At 41.3% G+C, this 17,438-nt stretch overlaps 1 protein-coding gene across 4 annotated transcripts in view; it reads left to right on the forward strand.

Moving 5' to 3' along the window:
- Positions 1 to 17,438, forward strand: part of LOC109528718 (prickle-like protein 2) — a 38,010-nt gene that overhangs the window by 9,242 nt on the left and 11,330 nt on the right. For 2 of the 4 annotated variants that reach the window (XM_019891654.1, XM_019891653.1), the window contains exon 2: positions 11,176 to 11,236. The exons of the other annotated variants lie outside the window; for them this stretch is intronic. The gene's annotated coding sequence lies outside the window, so the exon portion shown is untranslated. The remainder of the gene's footprint in view (positions 1 to 11,175; positions 11,237 to 17,438) is intronic. 4 annotated transcript variants of the gene reach the window in all.

A 17,438-nucleotide genomic window follows, 5' to 3' on the forward strand; every position in this document is an offset into this window, starting at 1 on the left:
AATGTTATGACTACAATGCTTTCAAAGCTTGATGAAATAAAAAGTCAAATAATATTTCGAATTTGTCTTTTTAGCCCTGGGTTGAATGTGCCCCTCCATCAAAACCCCCGGCCCCAGCCCGGCCCCCTCAGTGAAACTGATCTAGAACCGCCACTGATCTGATTGTGTCCCACCATTTTGATAAATGCATCCTGTTCCTGGGGGCGGCGGCGGCGGCAAGAAAATGACTCTCTGTACAGTAGCGATTCAGTTGCAAAGTAGGCGAGACTTCAGAAGATAAGAGAAGATGTAACCTATTTCAGATGAGGACTTCACTGGGAATTCCAAATAAGTTGGAGATTAATCAACGTGGGAAATGCATTTAATACTCAGTCGTTTTATTTTCCGACATTAGTTGATTTGGGGACGTATCAATCCTTTTTCAGTAGTTCTCAGAATGTAGAGACATATTTTAATTGATTTTTGATACAAGGCGAATTGAAAATGGAGGGGCGGGGGAGTCGTGGGGGGGGGGGGGGGGTAATTACAACCTGTCGAAGCGTCTTTCTTTTTTGGCTCCAGACAGACGCCGGTTTGCGAGGCTACTCTCATATTCAAAAGCTTCAAGGATGACTGCCTTCAAATCTGCAGTTCGGTCGTGAATGAAAACTTTCTCCTTGTGGACCCTTTGTTCTCTTCACTTCTAATGTTGTCAGTTCATCTGCTTCATCTGAGATACAGGTAGAACTTGCGTCTCACTTTCTGTCCTTTGTTTCGGCAAAATCCCTCCTCTCTTTCTTTACATATTTATTTTCTGAACTGAAAGCAGCGCTTATCTGCAAATGAGCGGATATCATCGTGGTCCGCTGCTCACAGGTCAGTGAAAAACACTCCTTTAGAGGTATTGGCCGTCTCCTCAGATGATCGCCTCAGTAGGTCGATATTCCGTTCGTCATTGTACTCTCAATTATTCTGGTGTAAATGTTTTGGAATTTCGGTGAGATAACCGACACGGCAACCCAGTCAATTCATTGCAAAAAGGTCGGATCGCATCAGGGTCTTTGTCTGGCTTGAGCTTTTTTTTCCATCTGCGCCCTTTGTCCCACCATTGTCTGTTTTCGTCTTGTCACAGTCAACTTTTTGCCTTTGTTCATGTTGGAACAACTAATGTGAGTCACTTGATTACTCTGGAGCACAAAAGAGCTTGTTTTTTTTCAGAGGGAGTGGAATGAATCATACCCAGAGTGGCTCTTTGCTCATTTTCATTTTGGGTCTCAACCAAATTCATTATCATTAGTATTTTAACCTTTCTGGGAAGCTAAAAATGACTTTTTTTTGAGCGGGGGGACTCCCTTTAGTTGAAGTAGTTTTGTTTTACACTACAGTGAAGCATGTGAAAATGTCAGCCATCTGGTGCACATCCACATCTCGAGCCGCCGAGATGGCAAAACACATCTGCAGCTTGATGTCCTGCTGCCGTGTGTCGTAGCTTTCGGCCAGATGAAGTTCAGACATGGCGTCACAGATAAAAGGCGTTTATGACAGTATATATCATGTTGGTCTAAGTCAGTCATTTCCAACCTTCATTGAAGTTATTTATCTAAGGCAAATCTTTTACATCGGGGAAAACCGCTGAACAAATCAAACAAAAACCTTTTTTAAAGTGACAGACGTAAGTGACATTCCATAGATTCTGTGGCATTTGCTTCTTTTAGCGCTCTCCAAATAAACCTAAAGAGTTGAGTCCAGAGTTTTAAAATTTTAAAATTTATCGGTATCGGTTTAAAATTTTAAAATTTTAAAATTTATCGGTATCGGTTTAAAATTTTAAACCGATAAACACATTGAGACAAAAACTAGTACACCCCAAAGACCGGGTTCCCAACACCCAAAAATGCAATCTGATTTATTCCATCCGTTGCCAAGAAAGTGAGTGCAAGGAACATTACATCGGAGAAACCAAACAAACACTCAAGAAAAGACTTTATCAACACAAATGGAAAAACAATGATAACAAAAGTGCAGTATACGCACACTTAAAAGAAACAAGCCACACAATTGAAGATGAACAAGTAAAAATCCTAGGAACAGAAAAGAGATGGTTTGAAAGGGGAGTAAAGGAAGCGATTTTTGTTAAAAAATTTTCACCCTCTCTGAACCGTGAAGGAGGTATCAGATTTAACCTGTCTCCTATTTACAATAACTTGTTGACCACCAAGGGACATAGACATGCTGATCAGGCTAACTGAAAGTAGCTATTCAGCCCTAGCCCAAACAATAGGCCTAATCAAGACCCAATGATAGGGAATTTAGAAATCAATGGGCCTCTTCACCATAGGGGTGTGACTAACCATCCCCACCCAGTCCTCAAATAGGCCACGCTCAGCCTTTTAGCGCAGAGCAATTTCCCGGAGTCTTCACGGAGATTTCAGGGTTGTCTACCGCTGACGAAGCTTCTGTGAGAGAAGCGAAACGTCCTTTTTTGCTTTTTTGTTTTTGTTTTTTACCCACAGGTACAGATGACGACTGACAGAACCCTTTCTACGAAAGAATATAGATAGACAAATAGAAAAGCATTTTTTTTCCTTTCTGAGATTATACCCCTTCCAAGAAAGCCCCCCGCCCCCGACCACAAACCTCAGCTTTCAAGATTTCTCCATATTCGCTGCTTTGTGTTTTACTCCCCGCCTACTGAGCTTACAGCAACATCCACTTGGCCTTGTGGCGGAAGTGGCGACTATCCGTCAGCATGATGGAACCAACCCTTTGATCAGAGGATTTAAGGATGATCACGAACTTGCAATTTACAGTGAAAAGAGGCGGCAGAATTGAACCTTTTCGGCTGACCCACTAGATAAGGCTGAAGACGAGTGATGGAAAGAAAGACTCAATACTCATTCCATAGTGTGTGCTTGTCCCATTCCATGTGTTATGGGAACGTACATCTGTTTACTCAATCACATTTTAAATTTATTTGCGCCCACAATCATATCATTTCAGGGTTTGGTGTGTGTGTGTGTGTGTGTGAGAGACGGCCTTGAACGAGTCTCTGAGCGTTTCCATTTCACACACTCCCGTGACTTCCTGCGTGAGCTAAATGAGTCATTTTCACCAAGATTTGCTTCAAATGTAATTGGTAGAGAAGCTTATCAAGATCCAGATGCCGCCTTGTCACCTTTAGTTATTGCCCAAACGCAACCCCTCGCTGAGCTTTTTAATATCCTTCGAGATCAAACGAGCCACTTCAAGAAGCACGTCAGCCGTTCTTCGACTGAACATTTCGAAATACCACATTTCAAGGCAAATAAGGAAAAGCGTCTCTACGCCTGATACTCATTATAAATTACGAGACTCCAAAGCTACAGGTTCTTATTGTCCAATAAAAAAAAAAAAAGAAGTCTCAGGTTAAAGGTCACTGTGAAGTGTGTTGTATCCGCATCTCTCATCACATTACGAAACCACCATTAAGAAACTTCTCATTGTCGTGGAGTTAAAAGGTCAAAACGTGTTTATGTGTTCTCGGCTTTCTGCCGGTTATAACACCCAAATGATTTTTTGTAACATTTCAAGGAATAACCATTTTGGCAGTATTCTCATACGCTTGCAAATAGATGGGAGGTGGAGGGGATGGGGGCGGGGGGAAGCATAATTTTAACATGGATTTAAAAGGGTTTACACTTGGAGTTGACGGCACTTCTGTTGGCAGCATAACAGCTAAATGCTGCTTCACTATGTTTGTTTGAACTCTGGGCTCCGCTACTTGACTCAAGGCAGAGCCCAGAGCCCGACTGGCATTCGCATTTCTTTCAGGGACTTTGAACCGTTCAGAGATTATTATTATTTTGAGGGGGGGGGGGCGGGCGCATGGTGGTCATTGTTTTTCCATTTGTTGTTAATAAAGTATTTTCTTGAGTGTTTGTTTGGTTTCTCCGATGTAATGTTTCTTGCACTCACTTTCTTGGCAACGGATGGAATGAATCAGATTGCATTTTTGGGTGTTGGGAACCTGGTCTTTGGGGTGTACTAGTTTTTGTCTCAATGTGTTTATCGGTTCCTGTTTATTCCTGTTCCTGTTTATTTTAAACCGATAAACTCATTGAGACAAAAACTAGTACACCCCAAAGACCGGGTTCCTAACACCCAAAAATGCAATCTGATTTATTCCATCCGTTGCCAAGAAAGTGAGTGCAAGGAACATTACATCGGAGAAACCAAACAAACACTCAAGAAAAGACTTTATCAACACAAATGGAAAAACAATGAGAACAAAAGTGCAGTATACGCACACTTAAAAGAAACAAACCACACAATTGAAGATGAACAAGTAAAAATCCTAGGAACAGAAAAGAGATGGTTTGAAAGGGGAGTAAAGGAAGCGATTTTTGTTAAAAAATTTTCACCCTCTCTGAACCGTGAAGGAGGTATCAGATTTAACCTGTCTCCTATTTACAATAACTTGTTGACCACCAAGGGACATAGACATGCTGATCAGGCTAACTGAAAGTAGCTATTCAGCCCTAGCCCAAACAATAGGCCTAATCAAGACCCAATGATAGGGAATTTAGAAATCAATGGGCCTCTTCACCATAGGGGTGTGACTAACCATCCCCACCCAGTCCTCAAATAGGCCACGCTCAGCCTTTTAGCGCAGAGCAATTTCCCGGAGTCTTCACGGAGATTTCAGGGTTGTCTACCGCTGACGAAGCTTCTGTGAGAGAAGCAAAATGTCCTTTTTTGTTTTTTGTTTTTTACCCACAGGTACAGATGACGACTGACAGAACCCTTTCTACTAATTTAAATTGGTTTTAATCAAATTAAATGTAGCTGGAAAAACAGTATCACAATGTATAAAAATTCTGCAGGGACAAAAATGGTGCAGGGACAAATAGAATGTGTTGTTCAAGGTACTTGAAATGAATCACTTCCATTGTACTTCTTAAATACAACATCAGATTAATGTGCAGGACACCGACAAACAAATTGACAGCGCTCACCGATGCTGTTGACACCCTGAAGACAACCAACGGAGCTGAAGTAACCCCCCTGATCCGATTGTTGCCAAGTGTAGGAGACGAACCCATGCATTTGATTAGCAAACTGTGAACATGCTATAGTAGCTTACATGTCCTCATGACCACCACACTAAACATTCTTCATAGTTTCCTTAAAATATACAAATCAAGGAATATCTTATGTTCGGCACGATGGTCGACTGGTTAGCACGTCCACCTCACAACGCAGAGGTGCAGGGTTCGATTCCGGCTCCGGCCTCCCTGTGTGGAGTTTGCATGTTCTCCCCGTGCCTGCGTGGGTTTTCTCCGGGTACTCCAGTTTCCTCCCACATTCCAAAAACATGCATAGCAGGTTAATGGAATGGTCACTCTAAATTGTCCCGAGGTGTGATTGTGAGCGCTAATGGTTGTTCCTGCGATGACCTGGCATCCAGTTGAGGGTGTACCCCGCCAACTGCCCAATGACAGCTGGGATAGGCTCCAGCACGTCCCGCGGCCCTCGTGAGGAAAAAGCGGTTTAGAAGATGGATGTATGGAATATCTTCTTTTCAAAGCATTCCATTCATTCTACCAAATAACGCAATGCGGAGAGATAATGGCCTCTCTAAACACAGTTAGTAGAAAAAAAATATTTAACAGAAAGTTATTTGGAAAAACTAAATTAATGTAATAATAATTAAACAAAGCTAGATGTTTATGATCCTGTAAATGATGTTTTGCCATTCACGGTCTGTTTCTCCATGGGGGTTGCCATTGTCACGTGACGTACATTGAAGGCGGTCAGTGATCTCAGGGTCCTTTTTTTCCGACTTTGCAACTCGGACCTCCCAGATGAACAGGGACCAATCGTTCCCGACGCACACATGCATGGCGTCCCACAGATTGGCCCTTAAAGCATCTTGCATAAGCACACGCCCAGTATAGACCTCTTTAAATAACTCCTTGAAATGAATCAGAATGCTGTTATCATATATTTTAGTATTTCTCCAAAGTGTTCCATATTCCTGCTGTCCATTTGCAAAACCCACCATGATGCCAAGAAAACATTCCATCGTTGAGCTTTAAAGAAGGCCCGTTCTCGTTATCAACACAACACTGCAGTAGCATTTCCATGATTCATATCAGGAATTCGGCAAAGTAAAGGAACAAAGTGATTGAAAGAATTCCGACTTTCAAGCCTCCAAATGCTTTTTTTGTGTCAAAATGTTGTGCGCAATAGCATGTGCTCCAGTCCTCTTCGCTGCCATGATGTGTTTTCTGTGACCAGTGGGAGGACTTGTAAAAATGCATAGCAACAGACTCTTTCTCTTCTGTCCTCTTTCTCACAAATGCACACTCCCACGAAAACATGCACGCGCACGCACGCACACACACACACACACACACACACACACACACACACACACACACACACACACACACACAATGATAACAGCCTCGTGTACCCTCAAGCAAAACATGTAAATGTCTTCACAGAAGAGGATTTGTCTCTGTGCGTGAATGGCAGTCAAGGGAGCGTGTGCACTGCTAACCCGCCCCATACAGGTCATGAGCACCGTCTCCCCTCCAGGTTGCTTTGTGCGACTTTGTGCTGTCACTGCGACAACACCTCGCCTGCCATTACACCTGATCACGCCTGTCAAGTGATCTGATGAAATCCCCACCAAGCGAGGAGGCTCATGGGCCCAGGAGCCATCCATTTCCCCCTCAAAAGCATGCGGGCTTGTGCAAGCGATGTTCGAGAGCGGCTTGCTTGTTGAAAGCCTGCAATTCTATTTCAGGCCATCCCACACACAGTGGGAGGGTGATCGGGGGGGGGGGGTGAATGTGTCACCCTTTAATTACATAATTTCAGCTCCTTGTGAAATTTCGTACAGCTGGAGGTAAGAGAACCCTATTTTGCATTTCAGGAACACAACTCCAGCAATTAGCGTGTGTGTGTGTGTGTGTGTGTGTGTGTGTGTGTGTGTGTGTGTGTGCGTGCGTGCGTGCGTGCGTGCGTGCGTGCGTGAGTGCACGTGTGACTTATCTGTACGGGCTCCTAGGATAAAATATGTCAATAAATAAATAAGTCCTTCCAGCGACTGATGATAGCATGTAAGTAATGCAGGCGGCCAACTTGAGCGTGTTATGTTCCCAATTATATCGGCAGTATTGTCACCCACTCAGAGCTTTTTTCTGTTCTGCCAGCTGAACCGCAGAGCATAATTCCTACCGGGTCAACCCCCTTCAATTAATTTCTTGTTAGTCCTGATCCAAATAAGACGCAGTAAGAATTTAATCCTCATAAAGGAATTATGAGCTGATTGGTGCTACATGAGAGCCGTTTGTTGTTGAAATAAAGGATGACATTTTTCGGGTATTGGTAACAGTCAGTCCGTGCTGATCAAGTGAGTCGAGTTCAGAAGATGTGCGTTGAGAGAAAGGTGGGTCACTCCCAAGATGAGACAGGATGAGACTCTCTCGTGGTGACCTTGATAATGCACACAGACATGGGCTGCGCACACACATGCTTGCACAACTCCTCTGGGGTGCGCATGAGGATTAAGAAACAAAATGGAGGAATGAAGACTACTTAAGCGCTTACATTATAAAACAGAAAATAATAATTTTTAACAGTTTTTACAGCATTACCGTTATAATCATTGTAGCTCCAGCTGTGTACTCACTTGAACCACTGTCACTGATATATTCCACAGCACCAGACACTTTAAAGTGCTCAAGGACATCTACATAATTGCACACTTGTTGTACTACAAATACTGCTACCGGTCACTTTAAAATGGTTCAGTGATTTTCTGCACCCACTGTATAACTGTTATAGTATTTGTATTCTACCATTGATCACTTTAGCTCAGCTTGATACTTTGCACATTGTCTCACAGTTGTCATTGGGTGGTACCACCGCACAACGGTTCACTTACATTACGGAATGTCCTCCCATACTTATTTGTCATGTCCTTGTTTATGATGATACTAGTGCAGTGTGTACAGTACTACCGGAGACAAATTCCTTGTGTGTTCTACATACTTGGCCAATAAAGATGATTCTGATTCTGATTAAAGGGCGGCTGGGAGGTTACATGGTGGACACTCTCCTGGCTAGTGGAAGAAGCAATAGTGTTTCCCGCAGTCTTTCGACCTTTTATCGTTCAAAGTATGTCTGCGGGTGTTAATTCATTTACTCAAGCAGGCTGACAGCATGGTGACTGGCTTCGATGTGGCCATTATCATGTTTGGCGGATCACTGTGCTACCTGCAAAGGTCGAAGAAGTGAGTGAAAGGATTGCACATGTGTCTCCAAGCAGTTATTATCATTAATCAAACATAAGTGAGTGCAGGAAGGCAGCCGGACTGGCCACGGCCTGACATTTCCGAATGCTGCTAGATCAGAATGGAGGATGGTTTAACCCATTTAATCCCACCGGTCACATTTGTGAAGGACAACAATGATTTAATTTACAGGGCTCTAAAAATTTTTATTACTGATTACTTAAAAGGGCTACCATTGACACCTGACTTTAGACTTTTAAATGTCTGGGAAAAATTTGGGATTAAATGGGTTAAACACAGACGTGGTTGGTGCTTCATTCATAGCCCGGCATTAATAAAATTAAATAAATCAAATAAAAACGTAACGGATCGTTTCATTTACAGGGGAACCTTCAGATAATAAAGCACTGCACATTTTTGTACCTTTACATTAACGCGAAAGTCGAACAACCTAAATATTGTACAAAAACAAACCAAAAAAAAAGAAGCAACGATTCTCTGATGCACCACTGATCATTTTAACTGTGCTCGATGACTCTGCTCATTGTTGCATAGCTGTCATTGGGTGGTACTACAGTACCCTTACATGAGGGAAAGTCTTTCGATACCTGTATGTCATGTCATTGTTGATCGTAGTTGCTTGTTAATGCAATACTAGAGTAGCCTATCCTACCGGAGACAAATTCTTTGTGTGTTCTACATACTTGGCCAATAAAGATGATTCTGATTCTGATTTGGAATTTAAGCAACATTCTAGTTCCAAAACAAAAATTCTACTTTTATTTTGATCAGTGTGTGGTTAAAAATAACCATAGGTGCCATGCCATATCAAACTAAATGAAAACATGCGATTATAAAAAAACTAAAGCTTACCTTTCATGTACCGCACACTTTTCAGTACATTTCAGTTGTATTTAACTTAGGAGTCCGATACATTTGCATTTACTCAGTGACTCTTTTATTAAATACTCATTCCGGTCCAGTTTTTATTTATCTTATATGCAAAACACGTGAATTAAATCATGATTTTCCTATTTTTTGCATTGTCTTGCTGTCCAAACTGTGTGCAATGTTACAGTGGCTGACAATAATTTAACCTTCAGTCGCTACCTCTTTTTGGATGAAAGCTTGGAAAGCTACTGTAATTTGGTCATGATGCTGGTATTTGAGAGATAAAACTAAGAGGTAATAAACAAATAATAACAGAGATAATACTTATTGGTACTTGGAGCAAAAAGTGTGAGAACCACTGCTTTATATTTCAAAATATGCTGTGGTGTACAAAACAAGGGATGATAATAAAAAGGGGAAGGCAGTTTTTCTCCTGTTCTTTTTTTTAAATAAAATAAAGCTCTGAGTTATACTGGTTGTGTAATATTGCGCAGCTTAGCAATAGTATTTCATATTGCATTGGGATTTGGATTCACAGTAAGAAACATGAGTAAACAGATGGAATAGGGCAATGAAAACATTCAATTCAATACAGCATCGCCAACCTTTAGCCAATTTCAGCATAAATTTCTCATTTTTCCACCAATGCCTCCTTTGTCTCGCCATGCACTTTTGTGGCATGGGAATTTCCGGGTAGCATACTGGTGAAGTGTTTGATGTTAAAACAGTTTTGCAACAAGGTCTTCGGGGCAGCTGAATTACTGTTACATTCAAAGAAATGTGGAGCAAGCAGAAAATAGATAAAGTAAACCTCTTTCTTTACTCTGCTTGCACACATCTTTTTTTAGCAAACGTGCTGCATCGGGAGATCAGAGTGCTGAAATTATCTGCAATGTGACATCATGACTAGATTGTATCAACACGAGTTGTTTCATGAATAAAGCTGGTGGTTTGAGAGCATGCGTACATTCTCAGTGTTGCACAATCCTCACCAGGAGAGAGATGATTAATTTCCTTGTGTTGGAATGATAATTACACACAGCGGTTGTTTACAATGGAATAATTGCCTACACGCAGTTTTGGAGATTAGCTGACAACCAATAAACCGTCAAGATTATTTGCATTCTGTTTTGTGGATCACCAACATTCATTTAAAAGTTTAAAAATTAGTGCTCAAGCATAATGTTTCATCATTTTATGTTTTACTGTGAGTTGAATTGGGGGTTTGCGGTGCTTGAACTGCTAGAAAGATTTGAAAGTCGCCTCAAGTCACCCTCCTTATTCAACAGAACAGCGGTGCTAGCAACACTAAGCTAGCATTAGCGTTGTAAACAAGCTAACGTTAGCCGAGTGCTACACTTATTATTTTTGGAAATGTACAACCGCTAAAATTCTACATCACTTCTGAATAGTTTCAGCGCCGTTTGCCCTGTGGTTGACACATGGGGATTTTGTTCTTTTTGAGAATGCATAAAAGTCATCGACAATTCATGGGTTACACCAAAATAAATCTTACAATATGTGATTACAGTACAGTATATGCTATTGGCTTCAAACCCTTTGTTGTTGGGTTGTATGTATGCGTTGAAAAATGTATTACCAAAAATGAAATATGGAATAAAAAAAGTCTCAACTTGTATTAAAACTAATAGAAACGAAGCTAAAACTACGCACTTTAAAAAATAAAATAAACCCCACCAAAAACCAACAATTAAACAACAACGGTCGAAACTAAATAAAAACAAACTAAGATGATCTCGACCTAACCTAAGCCCGGTATCAACAAAATCTTTCTTCAGCCTGGAAGGAGATAAGCCTGGTAAACAGGAAGTCGAATTGTTGCGTGATAGTAATAGATGAGAAGATAGCAAATCAATATTTTTTTCGTTCATTGAAACAAGACCTGCTCTCAGCATGAAGGGTTACGACAAGAGCCCGGGTCAGGTTGTGTGCTTGAGCCGAGAAGCTCTTCAGCTTTTACATAAATAAGAGCTTTTTCCATCCATCTCTTTCTCTCAAGCACACCCACACAGAGGCTGTCAGAAGCACATGAGGATGGGAGGAGGAAGGGAAGGACGGAGGTGGGTGAAGCATGACACGTGAAAAGGGAAAAGCGTTGCTCTTAACGCTCCATCTGCAGCCCTCTCTCCACTCTTTCTCTTCACTTTCCCTCTTTGCACATCCATTATCCCTTCCGATGCTTTTTTTCTCTTGCAGAAATTCCAGCTGTGGTTGATCTTCACGTGCAAAGCCTCTTCCCGTCTTCCTTTTATTAAAAAAAGAAGATACCTGATTTCCCGTGAAACTAATCTCCCCTCTGGCTAAGAGTTGATGATTAATCTGCGTTAATTTATGTGTAAATGAAGGCCGTGCTGATTGGATCTAACGGGAGGCGAGGCAAATCATGATGAATCGAAAGATTAAACGGGGATTTATGATCTGTAAGACATGATACGCCTCGAGCACGTGCATCCTTTATTATACACCGCCAATAATGCATGACAAAGACCACAGAAGACACATTTTTACAAGTCACTCTGCGAACATTCTGCCTTGTTAAATCAGTAACGCGTACATGTCTTCACATACCGAGATGATGCACACCAACCGGTTGCTACGGAAACTCATCTTTTTCTGTCTCTTCCCCAACTGATCCACCATCTCTCCTTTCTCACTGGAGTCCAGTTTAGATGAGCAGTGATCTCCATTCAGCGGTCGAAACGCAGCTTTAAAATGAAATTATCCTTTTAATTAACGACTATTTCATGCTCAGGTGATTTCCCCCAAATTCCTCATTCTCTATTTTAATCAGATTATTTTGCACTTCTTGGCACATGAGAAAATAATGTTATGATTGTAACCATTGAATGACATCACAAAATGAAAATCCACCCGGTTCATTTTTTTTTTACGGTTATATATTTTTTTATAGCGCGTCACCACCAAAGTTTCAACGGTCTTCTCAGTAACTCATTCCAAAAGGTTGACTGTCAAACTAAACATCAAATTGAATTGCACATTGTGTATTTAAAACAACCATGTCACTTTGCTTTCCGCTAGCTTAATGCTAACACGCAATTTACAATGCAATGGATGGGCTAATGAGTAGCACGGATGGTCGCACACATGGTGCATCAACACATGGAGACAGACAATATAACAATACATGCTCATGGGCATATCTTCTTTTACCTCTGCCAAAAACGGCCAAAACTGCGTTACCTTACAGAGTTGCTTGCAGGATTTATGAGACACTTCCTCATTTGTGTTTTCATAACTTTATTATATCACCCACCGGTAGCCAAGTTATGCAGACCAGAGGGAGCTGCAAAAATAATCATAATGTAAAAAGTGTTTAATTTTGCTTTTGTGTTCTATTTAATTATGTTGTTACAACATTTATAAAGCACAATATTAAACAAAGCTATTTTTCTCGTTTCAAAACACATTCACATTTTTGTTGGGAGTTTTGGGGAGGCTGCAGTTCTCAATGGGGAAAGATGTCTCGAGAGACGAGCTTGGTGACACAATGAATTAAACTTTTATTTCAAGGCAGTACTGTCATCTATGGAAGACTCCATCTAATGTCAATATTTAATTCACGATCACAAGCCCACAGTTGACAGAGATGAAGCAGCAAGTGATTATTTGAAAACAATTCACTGGAAGTGGTTGCGATTTGTTCCATCATGCACGTCCTGTTGATTGGTTCTGCACGTTCTCAATGCACTGATGAATTAAAACAAATTGGAAGCTCTCGAGACTCAAAACTTTGTAATGCTTCAAGTATTTTAAATGTAATTGTTTTGAGTGAATACAGCACATAATTCAAACAAACGTCTTCCCAAGGCATAAGGCTCCCACTTTTAATTGTCATGATGAGAAACGTGGTTGAGCTGTGAGGCAGAAGTTTCACTTGGCATAAATTAAACTGACAAACGTCTGTGGATCCTAATTTCATATCAAGTTCAATCAGCACTCGCCACAATTACCCCAAAACTGCCTTGACTCTAAATACACTACCGCTAATTTCTGAAGCATGAACTGATCAAAAACATGTTCCCTTGAGGAAGCAGACGATCACAGCTTGCCCCTGCGCGCTTGCTTCTTGTGACGCTGGGGAAGAACAGAGCACAGTGATATGACTAAACCCTTGGCCGGGCCACTTTCACGTCAAAACGTTACACACTCATTGGTAGCCTTCTGTAGTGCCCTTTTGTCACTGTTTAGAAAAGTGGACTACATCAACCCAGTTCAAGCGGAAAAAGCATTGACTTGTGAGGTTCACGACTGATGAAGCACTAACATTGGAGTCAGGTTCACAAACCTTTCAGCCAAATAGAGTGCTTTGGTAGTGGCTTGGCATTAATAACGGGCAAATATAATTTATATATATATATTTTTTTAACAATGGCCATTGTGAAAGCGGTTCATTTCAAAAAGTTGTTTTTCGGAATGCAGTGATAGACACGCCGTACTGTATTACAAAAAATAATGCCGCTTTCCAGATAAATGTGTCACTTGGCATGAATGACGTCCAGCCTCCAGAAAATAACTTGCGTGATGTTGATAAAGTGTAGCAGACAGGAAACCTGGGCAGACGGCTAGCAAGGCTCCAACAAAAAGCAGCTTTACAATACCAAATGTAAATATTGGCAACACAATGTGGAATCTTACGATCTGTGTTAATTTGCCGATGTTTTACAAAGTAAAGCAACCGCATCTGTGGAATGTGCAGCTCCTTGGTTGATCAAGAAGCGCTGCTGATAACACATCTGCTTTCTGAGAACAATTACATTAGAAAACAGTTGTAAGCGAAAGCTAATATGTTTGTTTTGATCTGCTAAAACAAGCTTAGAAAAACTGAGGCAAAAGGTCTGTTCAAGGATTGGAAAGTAAACGTGTTAAAAAAATAAACACATTGGACAAGTCACGTTTGAACTGATGTCGAGCTGCCAAACAGGCTGTTTGCTTGCCAGTGTGTCCACTCTCATTGCTCCGCGAAAGAAGAACAGCCTCTGGCTCAAGGTTGCAAAACTGCAATCTTCCCTGACAAAGAAATAAGCAGCACCCGTGTTCCAGGTATAAACAGTTGCCAGCTTGGCCCGGACAGAGGCCGACAGATCGTCTTATTAGTTTAAAATATCTGCTGTCACATGTAGAAACACTTTGTGTTGAAATACCGGTACTTTGACGAGATACTTGAATATCTCATGGTCTGTAATATACAGCGGAGCCTTGAAATAAGAGTGACTCATTAAGATAAACTTGAGAACATTTTTGTATCGTTTTTAATTTTTTTTTTTTTTTTTAGGGGGGGGTGGGTCTGGATTAATGGCATTTCCATTGTTTCCAGAGGGAAATGATGATTTGAGATCCAATTGTTTTGAGTTAACTCATATTTCAAGCTACCTACCGTTGTACTGTATAACCGGCATTCAGCTGCTCTCCAAAGCAACCACAGAAGAGCAACTTCAGGTTTGGGATTTTGTGAACCACAAATGTCATTTGGGGAGGCTTATTTTTGGCTGTGATGGAAGATGCACTCTCATTGATTGCCCTTCTTTACTCTGCATGCCAGGAGAATGACTTTCATTTTCATATTTCAGTGGACTCTTTGGGGCACAACTTCATCAAGGACAAACTGTTACAGCAGTAAAAACAAATCTCCACTTTTTTGGAATGGCCCTTCCACTAATCTTGGAAACTGGTGGAGTGTTTGTTTTTTTTTTTTATGTTGTTCTGCAGGAATAATTGTTACTGTAGGTGCCAATTTAATATTTTTTATGATTTTCGTGGCATGTTCCATATGTGGTGTAGTACTGATAAGTTGAATTGGCATATTTTATCACCAAGTTGAAATAATTGTCATTATTATTTTATGCATATGTTACATTCAATTTGTTTCAAATATACTGTAGTATGTTTGAATATTTCTTTGATGGAACTAATTGTTGTGACATCACGCGACTGGCAACAGTTTGAAGAAGGAGGAGGAGCTGGACACGAGAGACAGATAAGGCCAGCTCACGCCTGAAGCGATATAGTTTTTTGTCCAAACAAACAAACAGACAGACAAACAAACAAAGAAAAACCTTTTTTGTATAATTTTCTTCTTTAATAAATAGAAAATACAAAGAAGTCCTTGTCCTATTGTTTGCGTTCAAGACTCGTCGCCTCTAAGGCAGGGGTCCCCAACCGCCGGTCCGCGGACCGGTACCGGTCCGCCGGGCATTTGGTACCGGGCCGCACAGAAAGAACTTGCCTTAATTCCGTTTTATTTATTTCGGAATACGAAAGATGTTTTATTTTGAAAACTTACCGGATTCTCCGTTACATCAGTCTGTGTCCAGCTTGACACACGTCAAGCCACGTTTCTCCGTAACGCGACCAATTAGGCTAAAAACAAACACCGGAGCTCGCAAAATGAGTAAAAAAACTGCTGGAGATCGCAAATGACGGCGGCCTTAAAAGTACGTTCGAGACAACTGGATTAAAGTTATGTCTGAATACTCTGAGATCGCCACAATAGCACTTTTGCTATTTCCGACATCCTACCTGTGTGAGGCGGGGGGGGGGATTATGCAGCAACGGCGACGAAAACAAAATTACGAAGTAGACTGGACATAAACCACACACTTGCGGTGTCATTGTCTCTCCTATTACCCCGAGATGGGACCGTCTGGTTGCAGAAAATCAAGCTCGGTGCTGTGGTGAGTCGTCATTTTCATGCACTTTGAATTTGCGTTGTATCGTATTTTGAAGGCATTAAACATTGCCATAGCGATTGGAGTGTTGCGGCCAGATTAGACGCTCCTTGTGTTTATTATTATATTTCGAAAACACCACAGTTTTCATGCAGCTCATACCATATTATTTTGTTGTATTACTTCCGCCACACCTTAAATGCCGGTCCCTGAAAATATTGTCTGACATAAACCGGTCCGTGGGGCAAAAAAGGTTGGGGACCCCTGCTCTAAGGTATTATGTCTTGACGGAATAGCACCGACAGTTACGATTGTATGACTGTCCATATTTTATGTTATGTTTTGTGATATTTTGCTATTTTATATGAACTGTTCTGTAAAGCGGGCGGCCCGGTGGTCCAGTGGTTAGCGCGTCGACCTCACAGTGCAGAGGTACCGGGTTCAATTCCAGCTCCGGCCTCCCTGTGTGGAGTTTGCATGTTCTCCCCAGGCCTGCGTGGGTTTTCTCCGGGTACTCCGGTTTCCTCCCACATTCCAAAAACATGCATGGCAGGCTGATTGAACACTCTAAACTGTCCCTAGGTGTGAGTGTGGATGGTTGATCATCTCTGTGTGCCCTGCGATTGGCTGGCAACCGGTTCAGGGTGTCCCCCCGCCTACTGCCCGAAGACACCTGGGATAGGCACCAGCACGCCCACGACCCTTGTGAGGATAAAGCGGTTCAGAAAATGGATGGATGAGGGATGGATGGGATGTATGTTCTTTGTTACATCTGCAGCTGTTGTGAAAGTGCTATATTAATAAAGATGTATTGTATTGAATTGTTCTGTGGAATCCTGCCAGTGGCGGGCCGTGCATTTCAACCTTAGGCCTTCAGTGACGTCACATACATACACAATATAGGCTCGTCAAGCAGCACTTAATTTCAGGAGCATTTAAAACCATCAAGTATGCATTCACAATTAAGAGCAGGAAACTAAATTTACAGATAGTCAAAAATAAAAAGATGATTTAAAAATACGAAATAAAATGCCACCCAAATTACGTTGTGTGATCTTCAACAAGTCTGTCCAATAAATTGCGCAGTGTCGCATTTTCATTTAAGACACCAACCAAACAATAACAAAACAAACTATTCTTTGAAAATAAACAGATCATTCGCATTTTGAAAATCGGCGATACAACAGCAAATAACTGACATAACTGACTAACTAATAACTGACTAACAGCTGAGATTGAACGAACTTTCGTGCACGAAGGTGACTACAATGCGCCATTATAAATTGCAGGTGAACCACGACCTTAACTTCTTCGGTGGTAGATGTTAGAATTGGAGATTCGGCAGTAGATACGTCTGTACTATCGAGAGCCGATGCGATAACTGACGAACAGCTGAGATTGAACGAACTTTCGTGCACGAAGGTGACTACAATGCGCCATTATAAATTGCAGGTGAGCAGATTTATTTGATACATTTTTGTATCTTTGTCATTTTATTTCGTTGCCATGAATTTAATACTAACAAAATAAAATGACAAGAAGAAATGTAAAATAAAATTCATTTACTCACCAATGT

This window comes from Hippocampus comes, unplaced genomic scaffold (genome assembly GCF_001891065.2).
Source record: "Hippocampus comes isolate QL1 unplaced genomic scaffold, H_comes_QL1_v1.1 scaffold174, whole genome shotgun sequence".
NCBI lineage: Eukaryota > Metazoa > Chordata > Actinopteri > Syngnathiformes > Syngnathidae > Hippocampus > Hippocampus comes.